The sequence below is a fragment of the Schistocerca serialis genome, chromosome 5, assembly GCF_023864345.2.
Source record: "Schistocerca serialis cubense isolate TAMUIC-IGC-003099 chromosome 5, iqSchSeri2.2, whole genome shotgun sequence".
In the NCBI taxonomy this organism is placed as follows: domain Eukaryota; kingdom Metazoa; phylum Arthropoda; class Insecta; order Orthoptera; family Acrididae; genus Schistocerca; species Schistocerca serialis.
Window position 1 is genome coordinate 94,771,958 of NC_064642.1, and position 23,615 is coordinate 94,795,572.

General features: G+C 36.0%; 2 protein-coding genes across 2 annotated transcripts in view; one reads left to right on the top strand and one right to left on the bottom strand.

The window, feature by feature from the left end:
* The window catches only part of LOC126482361 (proline-rich protein HaeIII subfamily 1-like), a 293,138-nt gene that overhangs the window by 108,807 nt on the left and 160,716 nt on the right, over positions 1-23,615 (top strand). The gene's annotated exons all lie outside the window — the stretch shown is intronic.
* The window catches only part of LOC126481766 (uncharacterized), a 264,443-nt gene continuing 250,493 nt past the window's right edge, over positions 9,666-23,615 (bottom strand). Inside the window, exon 5 of the mRNA XM_050105720.1 lies at positions 9,666-10,133. The gene's annotated coding sequence lies outside the window, so the exon portion shown is untranslated. The remainder of the gene's footprint in view (positions 10,134-23,615) is intronic.

The window sequence follows — 23,615 nt, forward strand, 5'->3', positions numbered from 1 at the left end:
ACCTTGTTGCTAGCATGGGAGCCAGTACAGAGTAAGCATTATCATGTATGGTGATTGCACACCCTATTAAGAACCATTTCATGTCTTTTGTAATACCTAGGGAATTGCCATGAATCACGATAACTTCAGCGTAATTACTGTTTTTTAATAAAAGTGTCATTTCCATTCATATCATTACATATTTTTTTCAGTTACCTTCTGCACTAAACTGTAGTAGTTCTTTCTATGTATAGTCCCTGTATCATTGAGCTATGTTAACTGGTAGTGACACATCATGTAAAAGTTACTTTTGTCTCTACGTTTTTTGCACACCCATGTACAAGGTAATTATTAATTGGCTACACATCAATGTAGGTTTAGGGGTATATACTGAGTGCATCTATAAGTGTATAAATTATGTTTCAAATGTTTTTAAGAAGTTCTTACTAAGTTTAAATGGAGGAAATGCTACATGAGTGTGCTTTTCTTCTGATAATCTCCTGGCCAAAGGTACCAATCCTCAGACTTCATTTGAGAGGCAACTGAATTTTTTATTTTTTCTTCAATTAATGAGTGAAACAGCAGCAGAACTAAGGAGGCCATGTTTTGGTGTGTACATATCAAGAAGTAATGAAGGAAAGCATGTAGATGGAAGGAATGTAGAAGGAAATGTAGGAAAGTATACATACGTGTTTCATTATTTCACAAATACAGCTCCAAAATTTCAACATATATGTCCAACATAAGATTTGAGGCTATAATTCTGGTTAAATGTTTCAAATTACATTGTTAATCTGAATTCTGATGTATACTGCCAGTTTCCTTAGATATGCTATAATAAACTACATGTCTGATTGTAGGAGGGGATGTTACTGGTCCATACCATTTATTGCAGTTGACCTGCTATCAGATGATCAAGTATCTTTAGCAAAGTTCAGTTTTTATTGTTTCGTAAGAGCATAGCTGTGGGACAAATGGGGTACAGTAAAATACGAGCTTCTTAACAATATTAACTGAAGGACAGTGTATTAATAGCAAGTCCGATACAAATTCACAAAACCAACAAAAGTTATTCTCTAAGAATACTTGTTTCCAGATGATGTCTAATGTTACTCCAAAGGGTTCTATTTACAGCAAATAAAGCAGCATCCACAAGTCATTGGTATGCTTCCTTTTAGTATCTCAAAATTACAAGTGAGTTACAATTCTGGAGATGTATATTTAACATATAAATTAATGTACAGAGTCAGTACAGCATACATGATTTATATATGTATGGTCAACTTATAAAAGTCTGGTGTTTTTGGACTGAATGTGAGTTTATTTTGAAAATTCAAGTAGAAAAACATCAGTTTTTCACAATTCATACTTGAAAATGATACTAGTTAAAAATTAAATATGTAGTTACTTACAAAGATAATAATGAAAAATAATTTTTTTAAATACACCATTGGTGAATGTATGAAATGATATTTCTAGGGAATGATGTTGGGTACCTACCACTGACTATCCATTTCTATTTGTGATTTCCAAACATTCATAATTTAGTGTATATTCTGTATACAACTTTTTGCTGTTTTCAGGTTGCTTATGTTACTGTTATGACAATAAGAATAAAATAACATTACACTCAAGGTTAGGGAAAGTGTCTCTGTAAGTTCACTAGTATTTAAAACTACAAAGAATACTCGTTTATTTTTTGTGAGGGCAGGGTAATTTGAGATTATAATGATCCCCTAGACTAAAGCTAGTAAATTGTCAGTCCACATTGGCAATTTTCTGTTGGAGGACTTGGTATTTAAGGTACAGCTACAAAACAGGAGCCAACATTCATCATATATGTGAAACTAAGAATATACTTTACAAAGATGATAGCTTATTTCATACTTAAATACAGCAATTCTTTTCTGCAAGTTTGCAAAGCTGATAGTACTGGTATTTGCTCTATGCTGTGATGTTGAAAGAGTGTTTTTGATGAGTATGGAGTTTATAAGGCAGTTTTATTATAAAATGAAGCTATATGGTTCCTGAGACCTTTTCAAGTATCAAACATTTATGATGCATATACTCAAACTGAAACAACAAATGAAATTTTGTGCTAAGGCCAGGAATCAAACCAGGTCTCCTGCTCAGTATGTGGATGTGTTAACCATTGCACCATCCTAGCACAGTGGCTTTTATTATTATCTCATCAGAGCAATATAATTAATTAGAATGCTTCACATGCAGTCTGCTGTTTAGATTCTATGTGGATGGTATTTTGTCTGTTGTACTATTTCACACATCCTTATGTTAGCAATATTTGCAGTTAACAGGGTAACCTCACATAGTAGGCAAGGTCATTACTAATTAAAGATTAGTATTCTAAAAATGGCGCTTCATCAAACCATCTACACTTGAGTTTAGCAATATGAGGGGCAACTAATGGTCTCCATTAGGATATCAGCAGTCATGTGAGTAATACAATTGCACATCCTTTGATGGAAATGTTGTTCTGTATTCAGGTGGAGAGAACACTGGAACTATTAATATGTGATGTTCAGTATGAAAGGAATTCATCTTTAATGAGCTAAGAAAATTATGCGTAAAATAAAATAAGAACTTCTTTGAGAAGGAGGTGTGTCAAACTATAGTTCATAATAAAAAAATATTAAAAGTATTATAATCTGAAAAGCGTAACAGAAGTCTACCTTCATTCATAAAAACACTTCAGCCCTTCACTTACCACTTCTCAGTCACTCTTTCCACAACTCATGTGCAAATGGATTGGCAAGAAATCATAATGTGTACCATCTGCCTTGTACTTCATAGCTGTTTACACAATATGTGTGTACAGGTAGAAATATGAAAAGTATTTTCATGTGAAATGTGTAAAAAAAAATACTATACAGAAATCATAGAAGGAAATGAGAGAGAATATTTAACCACAAAAATTAAGCTCAGTTACAATAAGACATACACAAATAGAGGTAGACAGACAGAAATATAATAATGAGGAAGGTGCTATTTCATAAGCATGGGCTCTTATTCCATGCAGCAATATTCATCAAATGATCTAATTCTCTGACTGTAGTTATTAACATTATTCTAGCTATAAAAAGGACAGCATACATAGAAAAAAAACCATTCAGAATGCAAGAATAGGGGAAAAATCTTGCTAGACCTGAGATGAGAAGATAATAAGAATAATGTATGGAATGATACTAGCATTCAGATCTTAAGAAGTTACACAAATAAATTGAACATTTGCTTTGCCAAACTGGAGCTGACATCTAGAGACAGACAAAGAATAAGCAGAAAAAGAAGATGGTTTCCAAGATTATGGGAAATGAAGGAAAGGTGGAATGCAGAGGGATGTGGTACTCATTGAAATTTTAAGTGCTGGTCGTTAGAGCAAATACCAAGGGATGTAGTGAAACAAGCAGTTACGTCTGTAATGTTATGTTACAAAGTATGTTCTGCAACAGGGTACATATATCACCAGTGTAATCATTAGTCTCATTCAGTCTAATGAACAGTTGCGTGATAACATAGGAAGCTGAATATCAGATAGAGATGATTTCATTTATGGGTTACATTTTGGAAATACAACTATCACAAAGGTAAGAGCCAATAAGATATGTAAGAGTGGGAAAGAGTGGGGAGAGAGGAGAGGAGGGGGCTGGAGGCTCACAAAAACATTATGAAAGCTAAAAAGATAGTGAGTGGCTGCTGTGCATCTGTCTCAGGACATACTTCTGGGGGGGGGGAAGGTCAGTTCTGATCATATGGGTAGCTGTAAAGAAGTTTGGGAAAGTATCAGTGATGAGGAATAAGATTTCTGTAGCATTCTAATGAATTTTGATGAAGATTGGGCAAAGCCATGGTAAGTAACTGTAAGAAACTAATGCAGACAGAGTAGCTGTTGTAAGTTAAGGAAAATGTGACAGTTACCAAACTGTATACATTATTGGTTATTAATAACTTCAGTGTGAAAATCTATGTGGTGATGGCCACTATCAGTTGTAGATAAATGTCTATAATGATGGCATGTGTACCACAGTAGGAAAATGAAAAATATCACTTAGGATCCACACTCATGGAAAAAAATTAAAGTGACATTATATTTTTCCTTTGTTAGGGTGTATTTACCAATGTTTACTAGACAACAATCAATACTGTCTAATGTTGGACTACAGACTTTTGTCTTGTATTGTACAGCTTAATAAACAAAAAGACTTGTTGTAGACCCCAGTTCCAAGAAATTACAAAAGAAAGATTTCATCAAGCAATCTGAGACAGATCAGGAGACTCACAGAAACATATTTCCTCATAACTCATGAACATATTAGTATGTGGAGGGTCCATAACAGTTCTCAGGGAAGAATCTCTGGTACCTCCGTAAATGTGGCCTCTGAAAGTGAAAGCTTCTGGTGTACAACAAGTTAGGTGTAGTTTGACTTTCAGTCACTCAGTGTAATTCATTATCAAGCTGCAATTGCAAAGTGCTTTTTTCCTTGCTTTCATTATTCTTTAACATCTCTTTAACTGTCATGCTATGTCGTGTCATCTTGGCTAATTTTGAATCTATGATAATTTGAATTTCTATGAGGAAAATAAATAATACATTAATGTACAGCTTAAAAATACAGTAAAATAAGAATATTGTTATGGAGGGATGAAGTGCTTATCAAGAGCAAGAAGAAAGACAATTCTCAAATTTATCAAACTGCTTTAATTGCAAACAATAACTGGAACAACAAACTACATTTAATTTACTGAATATTGTAAATTATTAATGGACTTCAAAAAATGTTTATTCCCACATTAGCTATAAATGAATGTAAAACTACATGTAAATATGACTGGTAACATCATAAGAAATAATCTTGTACAAGTTATCCTTTGGGAGCAGGGAAATAAGATGCTTGGTAATCATATATATCAAGTTATTTGTAGAGGGGGAGGTGGTTTCAATAGTGATGAACAACATAATCAGTTATGGTGGCACAGGCACTGTGCAATAGACAGTTCATGACAATACATTGCTGGTGTTAATGAATAATGACTTGCATAGATATTGTATGGAGGATGAAACCAGTAATGATTCAAAAACACAGATGGTTAGATTTGTTAGTTTCATGAAGTCAATACAACAGTGGAATGAACCAGTTAGCAAGAACTGAAAGATGAGTGGAACATAGTGTGTAGTTTGGGAAATTGCTTATGGAATTCATAGTTTTTTTAGTTTAATGCAAATCTATGTGTGCTATGGCAATGGTTTTTTTAATGTATACAGTTAAGCAAACATGCCAGAAAGCTGACAGAGTCCTTTTGCCTAAATTCTGGCACAGAAAATCCATTGTAGGAGAAGCTTTGTCAGCTGTGATTATATCAGTAGACTGTTTGCGGTAGACATACACTGTAGATTTTTCAGGGATCTAGAGCTCTCTCTGAGGTGTCTAAAAGTCCAGAGGCCATTAAGAACTCTTTAGCAGAGATAATTTGAATCCTTAGATTTCCACTTTCTACTGAGAGCTGTCTGTCTAGTTGTCAGGTAAGACAGACCTCATGTTCTACAATCCCTCTATGAATGTTTTACAGATATACATATTTTGTAGATTTGAAAATGGCATGCTGAGTTTTGCCTGGGACACCAAGAAACATATCATTTGACTGGACTTGTTAAGTTGCATACTGAGTTGTGAAGTATGTCACTGCATAGAGACAAGGAATGAAAAGGCTAAAGTGATCCATAAATTTTATGGATTTCATCTGTAATCAAACTTTGTGATCTGTTAAAACTTTGGTCATAAACTGTTCAGCCATCTTTGGAGTGAGCCAAAATGTTAGCAGAACGCAAAGCTAGGTTACAGCTGAATTACTGCAGTTTTATGAATCAAGAACTATGGCATGAGAACATGAGGATTCAAAAAAGGTTAAGTATTTGACACTATTGCAGAGAGAAGTGTAGGAGAAGTAGTCAGGAAACTGCAGAATTTGTAATAATGACTTTGGAAGTCAGAAATTTGAAGCAAGAGAAGAGTGGTTCATAGAGCATTGGAATAATGCCTCAATTAGTTTTTTATTTTCAATTTCACTGTCATTTCTTGTAATTAACTCAAGTAAACAATGACTAACATAATGAGACCTTCTTACAAAATCCATTTACGGGTTCACACCTCCATTTCTTATTTCCTTAGAAAAATTATGTGTCTTCCTTCTTCTCCTATTTTTAGTCCTCTATATTTTTTCCCATGGACTTTTCTTCCTTTTGAATTACATCTGCCTTTCTCCTTAAAAAAATGTTTCTCAAAAGTACAAGTGATATATTGTAACTATTATGCATGGTGACCATACAGAGAGTCCAGCTCTATTTCAGTCTATGCAGATGTGTCCAGACAATCTCTAAAGTACATAAGTTATACAGTTATTTATCTAGGCTTTTTCTAAGCTGTGTCTACTGGTGCTCAGGTTAGAGGAAATTTCTCTGTTTATACCACAGCTAGATTGCTCTAGGTGTAGATGACAGTATCTAGCTAGATTTTTCCCTACAGTGTACACATACAGTGCCTTTAGGTATCCATGTGAGATGAGACCACTGGACAATACGGATATTTGATTGGAGGATAAGCTATTAGACCAGTGTGCTAGATGACCCCAGGTATTTTTCATATCTAAGGCAGACTATACATTATTGCAGAGTTTTAAAATCTTTTGTATTACTCATTTCTTTCTTGTTGATAACAAGAAGTGGAGTTTTAAATTTTGTTCATGAGCTATGCTACAAATGTTACCAGATAACAGACAAGTTATAACAGCTGCGTAAATCTGGTACCGTGTCAGCAAGAACTCTACTGCCATCAATGTTTATCTTCTTGGGATAAATTTATCAAAAAAATATATTGTCAAAGTAAACCACATTAATGGAATCTGTGATTCTGATATTCCTATAAAGATTTTTATATGAAATCAGAAAGTTTGTTGTGATAGTTCATCTTGGGAATGATACAAATTCATTTAATTTAATAACGTCTTGAGCTTGCCAGTCACAGCCTTGCTTAGCGATGTTTAAATGTTTTGATAATAGCAGAAAAAACTGTAGCAGAGAACATACCAAGTAACTGCCACAGAAAAGAAATGCTGAAGCTTACATCAGTTTGATAAACAAATACATTCTGTTACCTGTATCAAGTTATATACTTCTTGAAGGAAGTCATTTTCCTGTACAAGCTGAACTTTTATTTTGAAATAAACACTTTATTTTGTTATTTACCATTTATTAATTTCACACGCTTTAGAATTATCAAGCTACATCACAATAAAAATTGTTATGCTTGCAGCACATTAAATTCCACACATCAATGATTGTGGGGGGCGAAGGGGGAAGCACAAGGTGATGGCATACTTAATAAGAGTTTTCCATGACTCTTCATTATATGAAGTCCATATTTAAAATTGAAAAAGTGCAACACATACACATGAAAATGATGCCCTTTGAAAAAAGTTTTCAGCAGCTGTGGACTTGTACCCACATAAAAAAGAATATTCTGGTCCTATTTTTTTCTGTACAATTTAAGGAACCTTTACCCTTTTATTTGAAGCACCCATATAAAAAATTACTTCACACTGTGGTGCATCAGTCATGTAGGATGATTATTTAATTAGTTTTTTCATGTGCAGTTATGTCTAACTCTGATGCTATAGCCTGCTGTCATTCTCTGTCCTTGACGAGAATCTCTTGATTAAAAAGTCAGTTGACATTCTATCTACTTACATCATAGATTGGTGGCAGGGCATTTTGCTGAATACAATAATGTTATAAGGCTGAACCATCATTAACACATAATTAGTCTGACCATAATGTAGAATTATTTAAAGGCAGGTTGTACTTTAGTGACAAGGTATAATTGACAGAAGTATCACTGTTCATCCAAACTGGTACAAAATGAGCAAAATGCTAACACAGATGCATTCATTGCCCTTCAAAGACACTTTTTGCAATGGAAAACAACATATATTTTGTGGATTTGGAGTGATTACAGAAACAAAATAAATTCACAAAATGTGAGAAAAATATTGCCAGGTATGCAGACTAAAATCCAAAGAAACTTTGGTATTAAATTATATTTTGTGCAATTTAAAATCTTCAGCTAGTAGCTTTAGAAATTTGAGGCTATTTTCTTTCATGAATTTGAGCTTCCAGTGTTTTATATGCAGATACTAAAAAATTAATAGAATTTTTTGTACTGTGAAGAAAACCAAATGTTGCCGCAGTCACATATGCAGTCTGCTGAGTGAATGAAGACAGTAGTAAGAAGTGGAAGAACTGTGTCATTTGCTGTATACAGTATGCTTTTGAAGCTTAAATCTCACAAAATAGTGAAGGATATTTTAGGCATTAAGAAGCATTTGTACTTGGAATGAAAGCAGGGGCAGAAGAATTATGGAAGAAGAAGTTCTATGTGGATGGTAAAAATGTAAATCAGATTACTTATACAAACATCAGTGCGAATAAACGTTGTATTTGAATAGATTGTGGTGACAATGGAATGCAGACATTGGCTGAGAACTGAAGCACTGTAGCAGCTTCTCCAATGTCCTCCTCTTTAAATTAGGCTCCTTCACCTTGCCACTAAATCCTTTTTTGATATCTATTTCTTTCACTCTGTGTTTGCAATTTTCAGTTTTTCTGCTACCTTCTACAATTATTTGTTTCATTTAGAATTCCCTGGAAGATGAAGGAAGACATGTGTTTCATGTCTTTTTAAGGATGAAGCCATTAAAGATGGCTTATAATCTGACAGAGAACAGCAAACTGATTTAATATTTTCAAATAAACCCTTTAATCACTTACCTGAAGCGATGGAGAAACCTAACTCTGAATAAGTAGATGGAAATCTGAATATCATTTCTTCCAAATGTGAATTCAATGCCTTTAACTAGAGTGCCACCTGTATGGCCTTCTTATGATCTCTCTTGTAACAACTCCAGCACCCAGCAAACACTTACTTTTCATAACAAATGTGGAAACTAATGTCACTTTCTGTACGGGCTGCTGCTTATGCTGTAAGGTGACAGCAGTAGAGTGCTCACAATAACATTGCCATAATAACTGCATGACTGTTGATTTACAGTGGGTTAATACATTGTTTGTTGTTAGCCTATATAGTAACAATGTTCTGAATGAGTGCTACACATTCTGGTGTTATTTCCATGCAGAAAGACATTCAAAACATGAAGCTTAGTTATTAGTAGGTACAGGTGCCAAATGTACTTTAAGTTCACAATAAATGAGAAATTAAACAAAAAATATAGTTTTACGTACACTAAGGTGAATTCTGAAAGAACTATTGATGTGTAACTTTTATCCATCACCAAAGACTAAATCAATCAGGTGTATTGATTATGATAAAATGAAGATCCACATTTATTGATATTGTAGTATTTGGCTACCACTGATAAAATTATTCCATGTTAAGCCAGCACAGGCTGTGAATCAACCTTTTCTCTAACATTTTCAGTTAATAAAATATTTATCCGCTGTGAAACTGCTAGACATGTTATGCTATGGTTATCAACAGAGCTGTTTATTTTCTCAGGACACATATTCCTTTTCCTTCAACAAAAGAAATCTAAACACAGTTAAGGCAGTTATCAAAATAAATATTGATATAAAAGCTTGAATATATTCATGTCATCATCTTACAGAGTTAACATAGTTAAATGTATTTCAAAAACACATTTGCTGGTTACTCTGAGCTAAATATTTTGTGTTTAGTGTTGACAGCTTTTGAACTCTAAAAATAACATCTAATGTTAGAAATATATTGTTGTTTGGTCCACATTACTCATATGAATATATTTATATACACACACACATACATACAATTATGTAAAATATATTTTGTGCACAACACTTGTTGGTGGTTTGTGCATTTTTTAATTTTAGTGCAAGAGTAACTTGTGCACTTGATAGTTCATTAAGTGAGAGAGAGCTGCTTGGTGCCGCAGTGTGTGTTATTGTCCACATTATAGCAAAAGGCCTCCACTTTCTTCCTTATGTTCACCATACAAAACAGTCCACATTTCTCCTGTGTTGACATTAAGTACTTTTGGGAAGAGAGTTTTTATAGGATTTAATGAACCACTCAGCTCATGTTGCACAGTTGGACCTGTAACAAAAGATAAATATTATGGTGCTTCAAGGCTTCCATACTTAAATATTGAGGTAAAACAACTATTTTAAACAATCAGTTATGACAGTTAGCAATGGTTCATCCATAAATCATTAATAAAGAATTTCATGAATGGATATTACACATCCAAATTTAAAAAACTGAAAAATTAGTAATCAATATCCTGAGAGCTATTTTCAATATAGCTCTTTGGTTCAGTTATGGCATATGTGTAAGTATGAGGTGCTTTACCATCAGAAAATGTTTCTACCACAAGGCTACCTTTGGAATTTGTCAACATTCCAACATTCATTTGGTGCAGTTACCAGACAACAGATAAACTCAGAATCATTGAGACATCACACATTAAATGTAATACTGACCATCTGATTAAACATTATACCCCATTTCTGCATATTTTGGACTAAGGATATATTTACAATAACATCTACATCTACATGGCTACTTTGCAAATCACACTTCATTGAACCACCTTCAGACTAATTATCCATTATTCCACTCTCGAATAGTGTGCAGATAAAAAAAACACCTATATCTTTCTGTGCAAGCTCCAGTTTCCCTTATTTTGTTATGATAATTGTATCTACCTACGTATGTTGGCGTCAACAAAATATTTTCACATTAAGAAGAGAAAGTTGGTGAATGGAATTTCATGAGAAGACTTCACTGCAACAAAAAAACCTTTGTTTTAATGATTTCCACCACAAATCCTGCATCATGTCTGTGATACTCTCTCCACTATTTCTCAGTAATACAAAACATGCTGCCCTTCTTTGAACTTTCACAATGTACTCCATTAATCCTATCTGGTAAGAATCTGACATCACACAGCAGTACTCTGAAAGAAGATGGACAAGTGTAGTGTAGGCAGGAGGCCAAGTGATCTTTGATAACACGTCTTGGGGGTGATGTAATTTATGTCAGTGTACCGAGGTATCTACAACACAACATAAAGGATTAATGTGTATTTTTTCCTACAAACAATAGGCAAAATCATTGCTTTGTATATTTTTGGCCTACACCCTAAATCTTATGGAAATTTCTCACAGACATCAGTAGAAGTGGAATTACTTCCAAAAGGTGTTTCTTCTTTCCACTGAGAAAAATATACAGTAAGAGCTTTATTAAACAAGTACACGAAGATTATTTTGAGAATACTATTTGGCCCCAGATATCTTGTCAGATAACAGACAGCAATTTCACTCTAGCACGTGGAATTCATTCGTAGAAGAAGAGAAGATAAATCACATTGCTATTTCTATAACCCACTGTCTAATCCTGCTAATTGTATCATGTGAGAGATAGGAAGATCATTCTGAGATTCTGAACATACTGCAGGATGAGACATAAGCAATGAATTGTTTATCTCATGAAGGTAGTAAAATGTCTGATAATATTCCTGACAAAATCAGTGACTTTCTGCTGTGAAACAAGCCGACTGCCCACAAATGACAGAAAGCAGCATTACAGTAGTTGGAGAAGGAGGAACCAGCTAGAAAATTTAAACATCACATTTTAATGAAATTCATGGTACATAAAGTTGAAGATTTTGAGCTGATTTAATCACTTTTCAAATCTTTGAGGACAAAGAATGAAATCAAGAAACTTCAGCATTATTACTTGGGACCATTTATGATTCAAAAAGCAGCACATCCAAATAATGTCGAGTACGAGAAGGTTAATGGTGAAAAATATTTTGGGCTTCATCACATGGAAAACATAAAGATGCACTATTAATGTACTATGTTGGAGAATGAAAGTGAATAGCATTGTATCATCCAAATTTTCATATTGTGGTTGTATTAGTATATAACAGACTGGTGGAGTATCTTTCCCAGTGATTTTAGCATGAGAGACTGGTTGAGCATATTACCTGTGAATAGGTTAAAGAACTGTGTATGATGCCAGTGAACTGATGTGTACAGGATATTTGTTTTAACTTGGAACAACTAAATAAATCAAAAAACATACATTGTACAAAAAATGTTCTAGGTGAGAAGTTAATATTTTCAAACAGGACATCTATTTCTGTAAGAACTACCCCCCCCCCCCTCCCCCCATCCAACCCCCTCCTCCATGGGGTGAGTCAATTTTTTATTTTCAAATTGGAACCCCATTTTAGTGCAAGTTCAGAGTCTATGCCAAAAACTACGTGTTTTAACCTAAACATTTTTTTTTTCAATTCATGGTAGATGGCACTGTAGTTGAAATGTTCAGTTTTTTCTGTTACTGCAATTACAAACCAACGCATTTGATACTATACAACATTTGCAATAAAATTGAAACGTTTTTGTTCTAAGTGGGTGATATTTTATTTCAAAATTTGAATGTACAGTAAAACTTTTACAATTAGACATTTAAATGTCCAATTAATAAACTACTTTTAGTGTGACCCAGGAACAACGATGCTGACACAATAGTTTTCTGTTTCCATTATGGTGCTTGATTTCAGTGAGTCCCCTTGCCTCTCAACAGTGGGGTGCCTGATTTTGGTGAGTTCCATGCCTCCCACCATTACTGTAAATCACAACAAATGCTCAAACTGACGATCTTCCAGTTCAATAAATTTGTTAATTCATGCTTCAGATTCATGTACACAACTTATGGACATATCTGGTGTAATTTTTGTGTTTACATTTCTGATACATTCTCTCATGTTCTGTCATGTAGTTGTATTGTATCCACAAACAAAGTTGACACTCGGCGCGGTGGCTGCTGGGAGCGACCATAAAGGAATTTCCCATATACAGTCACTCCCATCAAACACTGTGCCAAGTGTCAACATTGTTTGCACCTTTAATACTTCTGTATGCACTTTGCCTTAAGATAACACTACAGGAAAAAATCCACTGACGTAAGGTCAGGTGATCTGGCAGGCAGCTTTACAGACCACCTCTATTGATTCAGTAACAATTGAAATTCTGACTTAAAGATTGTTCTTGTCTCCAAAACCATAAGTTCTGTCGCACTATGAGGGATACATCTTCCAACACAATCAGTAGCTCATCTTGTGATAACTGACGAAATTTTTCTCTGCTCAAAGTACTGGTTCAAATGGCTCTGAGCACTATGCGACTTAACTTCTGAGGTCATCAGTCACCTAGAACTTAGAACTAATTAAACCTAACTAACCTAAGGACATCACACACATCCATGCCCAAGGCAGGATTCGAACCTGCGACCATAGCGGCCGCTCGGTTCCAGACTGTAGCGCCTAGAACCGCACGGACACTCCAGCCAGCACTCAAAGTACTCTAACGAAATAAGTGGCTTTTTAGTTTGTCGCCTATGATACTGATACTGCATCAAATTTTAACAGACCAAGGACACTAATGATCAACTTCATGTATCCACTATGGGTTTTCCACCCACCAATAATGGAAGTTGTGATGATTAATGTTGTCATGGTTTGTAAAAGTTGATTTGCTGGAAAAGATTACTTGACAAAACAATCATGAGACTCTTTGTAATTGCATGAGTGCCCAATCACAAAACCGAATTCAATTCTGAGAATCATTCCCAAGATGCATTCAATGCATGGAAATGTGGTAGGGATGTGACATTTTAGGTTCACCCAAACACTTGAGTGGGCAATTCTTGACTGGTGAGCTATTCCTTGGGTACCTACATGTGTATTATGAGCTACTGGAGCTAGTACTAAATTTCATTATTGCTGTTCCCTGTCACGGTTGCTCTACAATATTTTTAGGCATCACATTTCCTTCAGTAGTCAGCTGTTGTATAACATGATAAAAATTCATATGAGATCATGGCATTTCAGCAAAATGTTTGACATAAACTGCAACAGAAGTAGTCATACCAATATGACTACCAACCAGCTGTCCACTAGGATGTACAGTCACCATCAAACTGTGGCCAAGAGCAAAGTAGACCAGCCTGTGGCACAACATGCAGCTGAGCATAGCATGCTTGATTTCAATGGCTGCATCACTACCCAAGCCATCTAGATCCTCCTCTCCACCACCAGCTTTTTTGAACTGTGCAAATGGGAGTTTTCCTACAGCACATTCTCTGTTTCCATAACTACCCCAGCCTCAACCTACAGTAACATATTGTCTCCACACCCGCCACTCAATAGTTTCCACCCAATCTGTCCTATCGTCCCCTCTTCATTCTTGTCTCCCAGCCTCTTTGTTTGCTGCCCTCTGCCAACATACCCATTCATCTTTCCTTGCTCCTCTCCTTGACACTGCACCTGTTGACATTCTAGTCCCTGCACACCCTGACACTGCACCTGTTGACATTCTAGTCCCTGCACACTCTACCAGGCAGTGTTCCTCTATTCCCTCCCCCCTCCCCCCCCCCCCCCCATCCCAGCTGTACACTACTATCTCTTTCTGTTCCCCAACCCCTCCAGATTGCTGTGGCCATCCCATGTTGTTATAATTCAAGTCTGGCTTGAGCTGCTGGAGTTGGCAGACATGTGTGCATGAGATGTGTTTGCTTGTGTGTATGAACGGTGTATGTCTCTCTGTTTTCATTTTGCTGATGAAGGCTGTGGCTGAAAGCTTTGTGTAAGTGTCTTAATTGTGCCTGGCTGCAAGTTAATATGTCCTCTTCACGGAAAGTAACATTCTTGAATGAGATTTTGCATAGGGATAGGCTGGAGTTTGGTAAAGGCTGCCTTTTGCTGCAAAATATAGTACTACTTTCTTTACAATTCACATTAAACTCTCATTCCATTTTTCCCTTTGAACATTCGCATGAATATTCATACCAGATTTCACTCATCCAAACAATTTATAATTTTGTGTTAGTCATGTAGTTCTAAGGAGTTCATCTAGTTATACTTAGAAAGTTAGATGTTGGTTGCTCTAAGAATACATACTCATGATAGGTCTAAAAAGCAGTCTGTGCATTTCACCTAATTTATTATACTGTGTGACCCCTATTATAGAAGAGATTGTTTAGTTATGTGGAATGAAGCAAGAGAAAAGACAGCAGATAGAGAGAATAATGTTAAAAATTATGAAATTCGTGCCAGCCAAGGACCAGAAAGCAGCTATTAAGTATGTAGATGTTATGCATAAGATCTGCAAAACAGATATGGCCATCACTTTTATTAAACAATGTAAATTTTGCAACGTAATCCCAGAATTTGTTAAAGGTTTTTTAAACGATGAAATGTGCAATAAGTCGCCTAGTCTTAAATGGAAATTGATACAGCAAATATTGCTCGAAAGAACGGCGGAACTTTACACAAAAAAAGATAAGCTCAATGCTGAAACATATGACCTCCAATTAGTTTTGTCTAAAACCTTTAGATAAAACTAAAATTTTCTGATAGATGGATTCTGGTTACATGTCAACTTATGGTTAGATAATCGTACAATGGAAATTGCTCCACGACATGACAAAAAGTTAAAGAAATTAATTAGTCGAGTTAATTCTGGTGTATCCCAAAACGTGTGCAAAAGGGAGGCTGCCCAGTCTGTGTTTCATCAACATGTTGTAAATAAAACAGATATCATTTTCACAGATGATGAAAATAAATTGTTAAGTAAAGGCTTCAAATATAATGTAGAACCTAGTTTGACCCCTCAAAATCTTCGGAAGTTGGTAGTGGATCTTAAGGTTGGCCTTGATAGCGGTAAAGTAGATAAAAGTATCCAAACGAGGCTTGCTTACGATGCTTGTAAAATAATACAAAAAGAGTGTCTAGGTAGTAATACGTTTACGAAAGATATGTGCAATGTCAAAAACATTAATGAAAAACTAAGAAATAATGAAGCCCTAATAACTAAGGCCGATAAGGGGAACACGATTATTGTTTCTACAAAAAAAAGAATATATTCAGAAAACAGAAATGTTCTTTGAAGAGAATGGCATCGTACCACTTGAGGTAGACCCAACGCCCATCATACAGAGGGATATTAGAGCGAGTATTAGCAGTACTAAGAAGTTGATCGGAGAATTTAGAAAAAAGGTATTGATAAATATGAACCCCAAGTCCCCGACACTAAGACATAATGAATCATGCAGACAACATTTCAAAACAAATGGCATTATGACACTGCCCTCTGTTTAAATTTATAATATCGTCTCATTTGTCAAGTCATACCTGTTAAACAATGACTGCACACTAAAATTCAATGGAGATATTCATAACTATGCAACAAGGCAGCAATCTGACCTACATATGATTCAGTCCAGAACTACCTGCTACCAAAAAAGCGTTTTAAATGTTGGGATACAAATGTATAATAATTTACCCAATGATATCAAAGCAACAAAGAACCCAAGAGCCTTCACACATAAGTTAGAAAAATATCTCTTGGACCATTGCTTTTATGCTGTTGATCATTTTTTTGAAAGGGGTTAAAAATGTAAACAATATGATAAATGTTCAATTAGGTCTGAACATTATATACTGTGCATGTCTTTGAAATATACTGGATTATTATACAGGGCTATTACAAATGATTGAAGCGATTTCATAAATTCACTGTAGCTCCATTCATTCACATATGGTTACAACACACTACAGATACGTAGAAAAACTCATAAAGTTTTGTTCGGCTGAAGCCGCACTTCAGGTTTCTGCTGCCAGAGTGCTCGAGAGCACAGTGAGACAAAATGGCGACAGGAGCCGAGAAAGCGTATGTCGTGCTTGAAATGCACTCACATCAGCCAGTCATAACATTGCAACGACACTTCAGGTCAAAGTTCAACAAAGATCCACCAACTGCTAACCCCATTCGGCAATGGTATGCGCAGTTTAAAGCTTCTGGATGCCTCTGTAAGGGGAAATCAACGGGTCGGCCTGCAGTGAGCGAAGAAACGGTTGAACGCGTGTGGGCAAGTTTCACGCATAGCTCGCGGAAGTCGACGAATAAAGCAAGCAGGGAGCTAAACGTACCACAGCTGACAGTTTGGAAAATCTTACAGAAAAGGCTAAAGCAGAAGCCTTACCGTTTGCAATTGCTACAAGCCCTGACACCCGATGACAAAGTCAAACGCTTTGAATTTTCGGCGCGGTTGCAACAGCTCATGGAAGAGGATGCGTTCAGTGCGAAACTTGTTTTCAGTGAAGAAGCAACATTTTTTCTTAATGGTGAAGTGAACAGACACAATGTGCGAATCTGGGCGGTAGAGAATCCTCACGCATTCATGCAGCATATTTGCAATTCACCAAAAGTTAACGTGTTTTGTGCAATCTCACGGTTTAAAGCTTACGGCCCCTTTTTCTTCTGCGAAAAAAACATTACAGGACACGTGTATCTGGACATGCTGGAAAATTGGCTCATGCCACAACTGGAGACTGACAGCACCAACTTCATCTTTCAACAGGATGGTGCTCCACCGCACTTCCATCATGATGTTTGGCATTTCTTAAACAGGAGATTGGAAAACCGATGGATCGGTCGTGGTGGAGATCATGATCAGCACTTCATGTCATGGCCTCTACGCTCTCCCGACTTAACCCCATGCAATTTCTTTCTGTGGGGTTATGTGAAAGATTCAGTGTTTAAACCTCCTCTACCAAGAAATGAGCCAGAACTGCGAGCTCGCATCAACGATGCTTTCGAACTCATTGATGGGGACATGCTGCGCCAAGTGTGGGAGGAACTTGATTATCGGCTTGATGTCTGCTGAATCACTAAAGGGGCACATATCGAACATTTGTGAATGCCTAAAAAAACTTTTGGATTTTTTGTATGTGTGTGCAAAGCATTGTGAAAATATCTTAAATAATAAAGTTATTGTAGAGCTGTGAAATCGCTTCAATCATTTGTAATAACCCTGTATACTGTGCAGGTCTATGAAATACACTGGACTACTTTACTATTACATTTGTATTGGCTGTTTGTATTTTACCATACAACATTTGTATTTACTGTTTTGTTAAAGATAGCTAACTTCCTCATTGCAAAATAATGTAAAATCAATTTATTAAATATTACTTGCAAATATGTTCCCTTGACCTGTCCAATATTGTATGTACAACCTTACAATTCTATGATTTGTATTAACTGTTTTGTTTAAGATAGATAATTTCCTTGCTACAAAATAATGTAAAAATCAATTTGTAAAAATTACTTGTAAATAGCTCTCTTGACCTATCCAATATGATATGTACAGCTGTACAATACTATGATTGCCTGGATCAATAAAAATACAATACAATACAAGCTCCACAAAATTTCCCATCCGATCCGCCCTATTGTGGATAGCACCAATAGTGTTTATCATAAATTAGCGAGACATTTACATTATAAAATTAAAGAATGTTTCGTGTTACAAAATAATTTTTCGATTAAAAATTCAGTGGACCTAGCCAACAGACTTAAAACCGTAACATGTTCCGAAAACACTAATTTGGTGTCATTTGACATCATTGGCTTGTACACAAACGTACCAGTGGATCAAACCTTGAACATTATAGAACAAAACTTAAGGTACCACAAAAAATTATCCACCATAGAAATTGATGAGCTAATGTTACTTCTTAGAACGACACTTAAATACAATTATTTTTCATTCAATAAAAAATTATATTCACAGCCCTGTGACCTAGCTATGGGGAGCCCACTTGCATGTATCACGTCTGAAATTTTTATAAATTGTCTGGAATTGGTTTTTTTCCAAAATTAGCCGGAATTAGTGAACAACATCATCCTTTATGCGAGATACGTCGATGACATTCTTCTACTGGTTAATAAATCTCCAGAAGGAATAGAGCAAATTTTCACAACGTTCAACAGTCTACATGAAAAAATAAAATTCACACAAGAATTGGAATCAGCTGATAGATCACTAAATTATCTTGATTTAATGTTGACTGTTAAAGATCCTAAAATAGAGTTCAACATATTTCGGAAGGCAACTTATTCAGACATCATCATCCCTGCCAATTTAACCCACCCCCAAGCGCATAAAATGGCGTTTTTCTATTCTAGTATCCATCGGGTGATTTCTATTCCATTGTCAGATGTCAACCTGGAAAAAGAATTACAAATTCTCGAGAGTATTGCACAGAATAATGGTTATGATCCAAAGATAGTGAGGCAGTTACATCATAATAAAACGCGAAAAAGGACAACGACTTTAAGAAACACAAATACTCAGACCCAAGATCAGACCAAGAAATGGTTGTCGGTTCCTTATATAGGTAATGTCTCCTACAAGATAGGGCACCTGTTGAAAAATTCAGTCTGTAAAATTTCCTACTCGACGAATAATAATTTGAAAGCAAAATTTGGTTCATTCCCTTGAGAAAGATGGTGACAAGTCAGCAAAATCAGGTGTATATAAGATTATGTGTGATGATTGCCCATGTTATTACATAGGTCAAACAGCAGTAAGGTTTAAAGAACATCTTCCAATAAAGGGCGTAGGAACACGTGGGTCAGCCTTACTAGGTTAAAGTAATTCATAATACATGTGACCTCACAGTTTCTATAATAACAGACCCTTTACTACAGTTTCATACAAAATTTGTTGGTCGGTTTATAAGGCTCTGTAGTAGAATGCAAAATGTAGTCATGCTGGATACTGTAATTAACTTACAATAGTAAAATATAAAATTAATTCATAGCAAAAAGGTTATCTGACGCGTGCGTAATAACAGTTTGATTCTATACATCTCACGCATGCACGCCGCCCTCTGTGAGGCAGACCGTGAAGCCCTCGCGGTCCACAGTCTCTAGTCACATGACGAGGCCCATACAACGTGCTTAAAGTGAATCTGCTACAGCTGGTTTATTGAAGTGACAAAACCTTATGGTTATGCGTCAAGTTTTATAAAGTTGACTTAGGACATGGCCTGTTTTAGGCAAATATTTAAATAATATTTTATGTAAGTACTACACGTTGCATCCTGTAGGATGACCATATCTAATATAATTTACTAGCGCATTATAATCTTAACTTGTTGCAGGTTCTGAAGAAGACGTTATTACTAACGTTGAAATCTAGGTAAACGATAAAGTTAACCTGCAACTGTAGGCTGTATATTCTTATATAGACAGGGAGAACTTTTTTAAACTGCATCTGGATGTTTCTTAACAATAACAATCAAATGTACTCTTTATTCAAGTGTGTTTAAGTAGTTGATGATGAACTATTATTTACATAAATTTCCTTTTTTTCAGTACATTCACTCTTCTACTGTCCGTATATGACTATTAACTCATATTTATGGATATATAATCACTTATTTTATACTTAGATATGCAATTTTGGGAACTGACAGAAAAGGGAAGGATCACCCTCACACTACAAATGTATGACTAGGCAGCCTCACTCAACAATTTAAACAGGCTGTTCTGGGAGCCACTGAGGTAACAGGGTGCAGCCAGTTGCAAGTTGTGTTGCACATAGGAACAAATGATGCCTGTTGTCTGGGAGCTGAGTTCATACTTGGATCATTCCAATGAATTGTATAGAACAGAATGCAGAGCTAAAGCACTTGCCCATGAAAGGTAAAGGTCCCAAGTTCGAGTTTCAGTCTGGCACACAGATTTAATCTGCCATGAAGTTTCAAATCAGCACATTTTGGAAACATCCCCCAAGCTGTGGCTAAGCCACTTCTCCACAACATCCTTTCTTCCAGTGGTGCTAGTCTGGCAAGTTTTGCAGGAGAACTTCTGTAGAGATTGGAAGGTGGGAGACAAGGTACTGGCAGAAGTGAAATTGTGAGGATGGGTTGTGAGTAGTGCATGGATAGCTCAGTTGGTAGAGCACTTGCCCATGAAAGGTAAAGGTCCTGAGTTTGAGTCTCGGTCTGGCACACAGTTTTAATCTGCCAGGAAGTTTCAAAGTTTCAATTGCACAGAAGGTGGAAAAGATCAGTCCTGCTTATGGAATTTTGATGAAGCTCACTGTTGTAAGCCTGGTTCTTCACCAACACAGGATTTATTAAACACCAATAAAGTACAAATAAATCACAAAAATAATAGATCCTCACTCTTCTTGCACCAAACAAAGACTTATAGAGATTGATACATCCTGGTAGTTAAAATACTCTGGAGATTTATGGATTAACTCAGATGTTAGTTCTGGAGAAAACTAACTTTTTCAGGCTGGAAATTATTTTAAGATGAGCTGCTCTATCAATGCACACAGATGCGTTTAGTGCTCTCATGGTAGGCACAACATGCATTGAATGGAGACTGGAGGCCACACTGCGTTAAGAAAACATACATACCTGTGTGCATGCCAAGTGTTGATGGTCAGGAACAACAGAATTAAAACGAATGTCCACAAAATAACCAAGTATTGCAAAGTCACCATGAATAAGTTCACCAGAGAGCATGTAGTACAGATTAGCAAGTGGAGACAAGTGAGGCTGAGACTCTCCACAGCAATCATTAAATCCTGCAACCCGACTGGTTTTGAGTTGAGTAGAAGGCTTGAAATAGAGACTTTGAATGTTATGTGACAAACTAGGCTGTGGCTTCCTAGACTTGTGCCACAGAATTGAGACCTTTAGAGGCCTCCTAAATCACTCTGAGCTGTACATCACATCTGATGCTGGACGCAGGCCTACTAGGTAAAGTAAGATGACTAAGAGCCAAAGAGAGATTTTTTGGGGGTAAATCTAAGTGTATATTGAAATGATAAGCTAATGGGAATTGAGCTGTTGTTATTCATGACCACAGATAAGATACTCAAATACATTGAGATATAAACTGAAGTTGCAAGTGATATCATTTGCTCAAGGCTCAGTATCAAGGACAAGCATAAACTTATAATTGTGCCCTTTTAGAAAACACTAGATTCAGCCCCATGTGTATCTGAAAACTTTAGAGAAAATCTCAGTTCACTGATATACACATTACCTAATCACATACAGCCATCACTCAGAATAAACAGTTGGGAAGCCCATTAATAACAAAATATATAAGATCTAATGGCAACCAACAAACCTGACATCTTGGAGGGTGGCCACATACAGACTGGTGTCAGTGAACAGGTAACAGTTGGAGCAATCATTTATCAAAGTACAAAAAACTTTTCTCGCATGACATCCCAAAAATAATGGATCAATGCCATCAGATGGATACAGTATTTATTGAGTTCTAAAATGTATCTGAGCAGCACAGCACCAATACTTATTTACTGGGTATCAAACATATTTTGCAACTCAATTGAGAATTTTTTGGTACAGAGAATGCAGCATGTTATCTTGCATTAGGAGATAGCCATTGATTTAAAAGTAATTTCAGACATGCCCCAGGGAAGCATGTTGGGACAATTGTCATTCATGTTACTGAAAATGAAGAAGAAAAGACTGATGAATGTCCAGTCAAATCTCGATAAGATTTTAAACTGGTGTAAGGATTGGCAACTTATTTTAAATGTTCATAAACATAAAATCACACAATTCACAAAATTCAGAAAAGGCATACCCTGCATTGCATTAACAGCAATGCATAAATGGAATCAGTCAATTCATATAAACACCAGGGTGTAGTAACCAATTGTTGGGGGTATGAAATGGAATGATCACATATGGTCAGCCATAGGTAAAATGGGTGCATATTTCAGTTCAGTGGCAGGGTACTGGGAAAATGTAATCAGTCCAAAAGGGAGATTGGTTATGAAACACTCCTGCATCCCATGGAAGACTATTATTCAAGTGTGTGGAAGCCATACCAAATAGGACTAATGGGAGATATTGAATGCATGCAAAGAAGGGCATGGTGAGCATCATGAAATGTCAAAACACCTGAATTGACAGATAATTGAAGACGAAGTCCAGCTTACCTGTGAATCCCTATTTACAATGTTTCCTATACCAGTATTAAACCTGCAGTGGATGCGTGGTAGCATACAGTATTGAAAATTCAGTTTTCTTTCTGTAATAAGTTAGAACACAAAGTGCACAACAAAGGTGCTAGATATGCATTTATGACAAGTTTCGCTATTGACACATTATAAAATCCTTCACAATAGCTGTGACTGATCTGCAGAGTAGACAACTACACTGAGGTGGCACTGCATACAGCATGAACCTGGTAATGTAAGTGAATGTGGTGTAATTTGTACTGAATGTTTTGTAGATCAGATGCTATATTTTACAAAAACACTTCGAGCAAATGATTATTTAATTACTGAAGATTAGTATTATACTTTTCCTACTGTCTTGAAGGTTTGCATGAAGAAAAGGATTGACACCAGATGAAATTGAGCGCCTTCTTCTGGAATTATCTGATGAAGAGGATTTTGCAGATTTCATTGACAGTGATGATGAAGCAGAAGTAACTGAGGCTGCCGATTATTCCAGTGAACCTGAGCAATCGTAAAATGATGGGAATGAAGTGAATGAATTACCAAGTGATGAGTGCCATTTTTATATTGGTAAGGACAAGGAAACTTTATGGATAAATAATCCGTTACTGGTGGCAGATAAAACAAAATGTAAGAATATAATCAAGGTCTTACCTGGCCTAAAATGCAATGCTTCAGGAACTAAAACTGAAATTGAAAGTT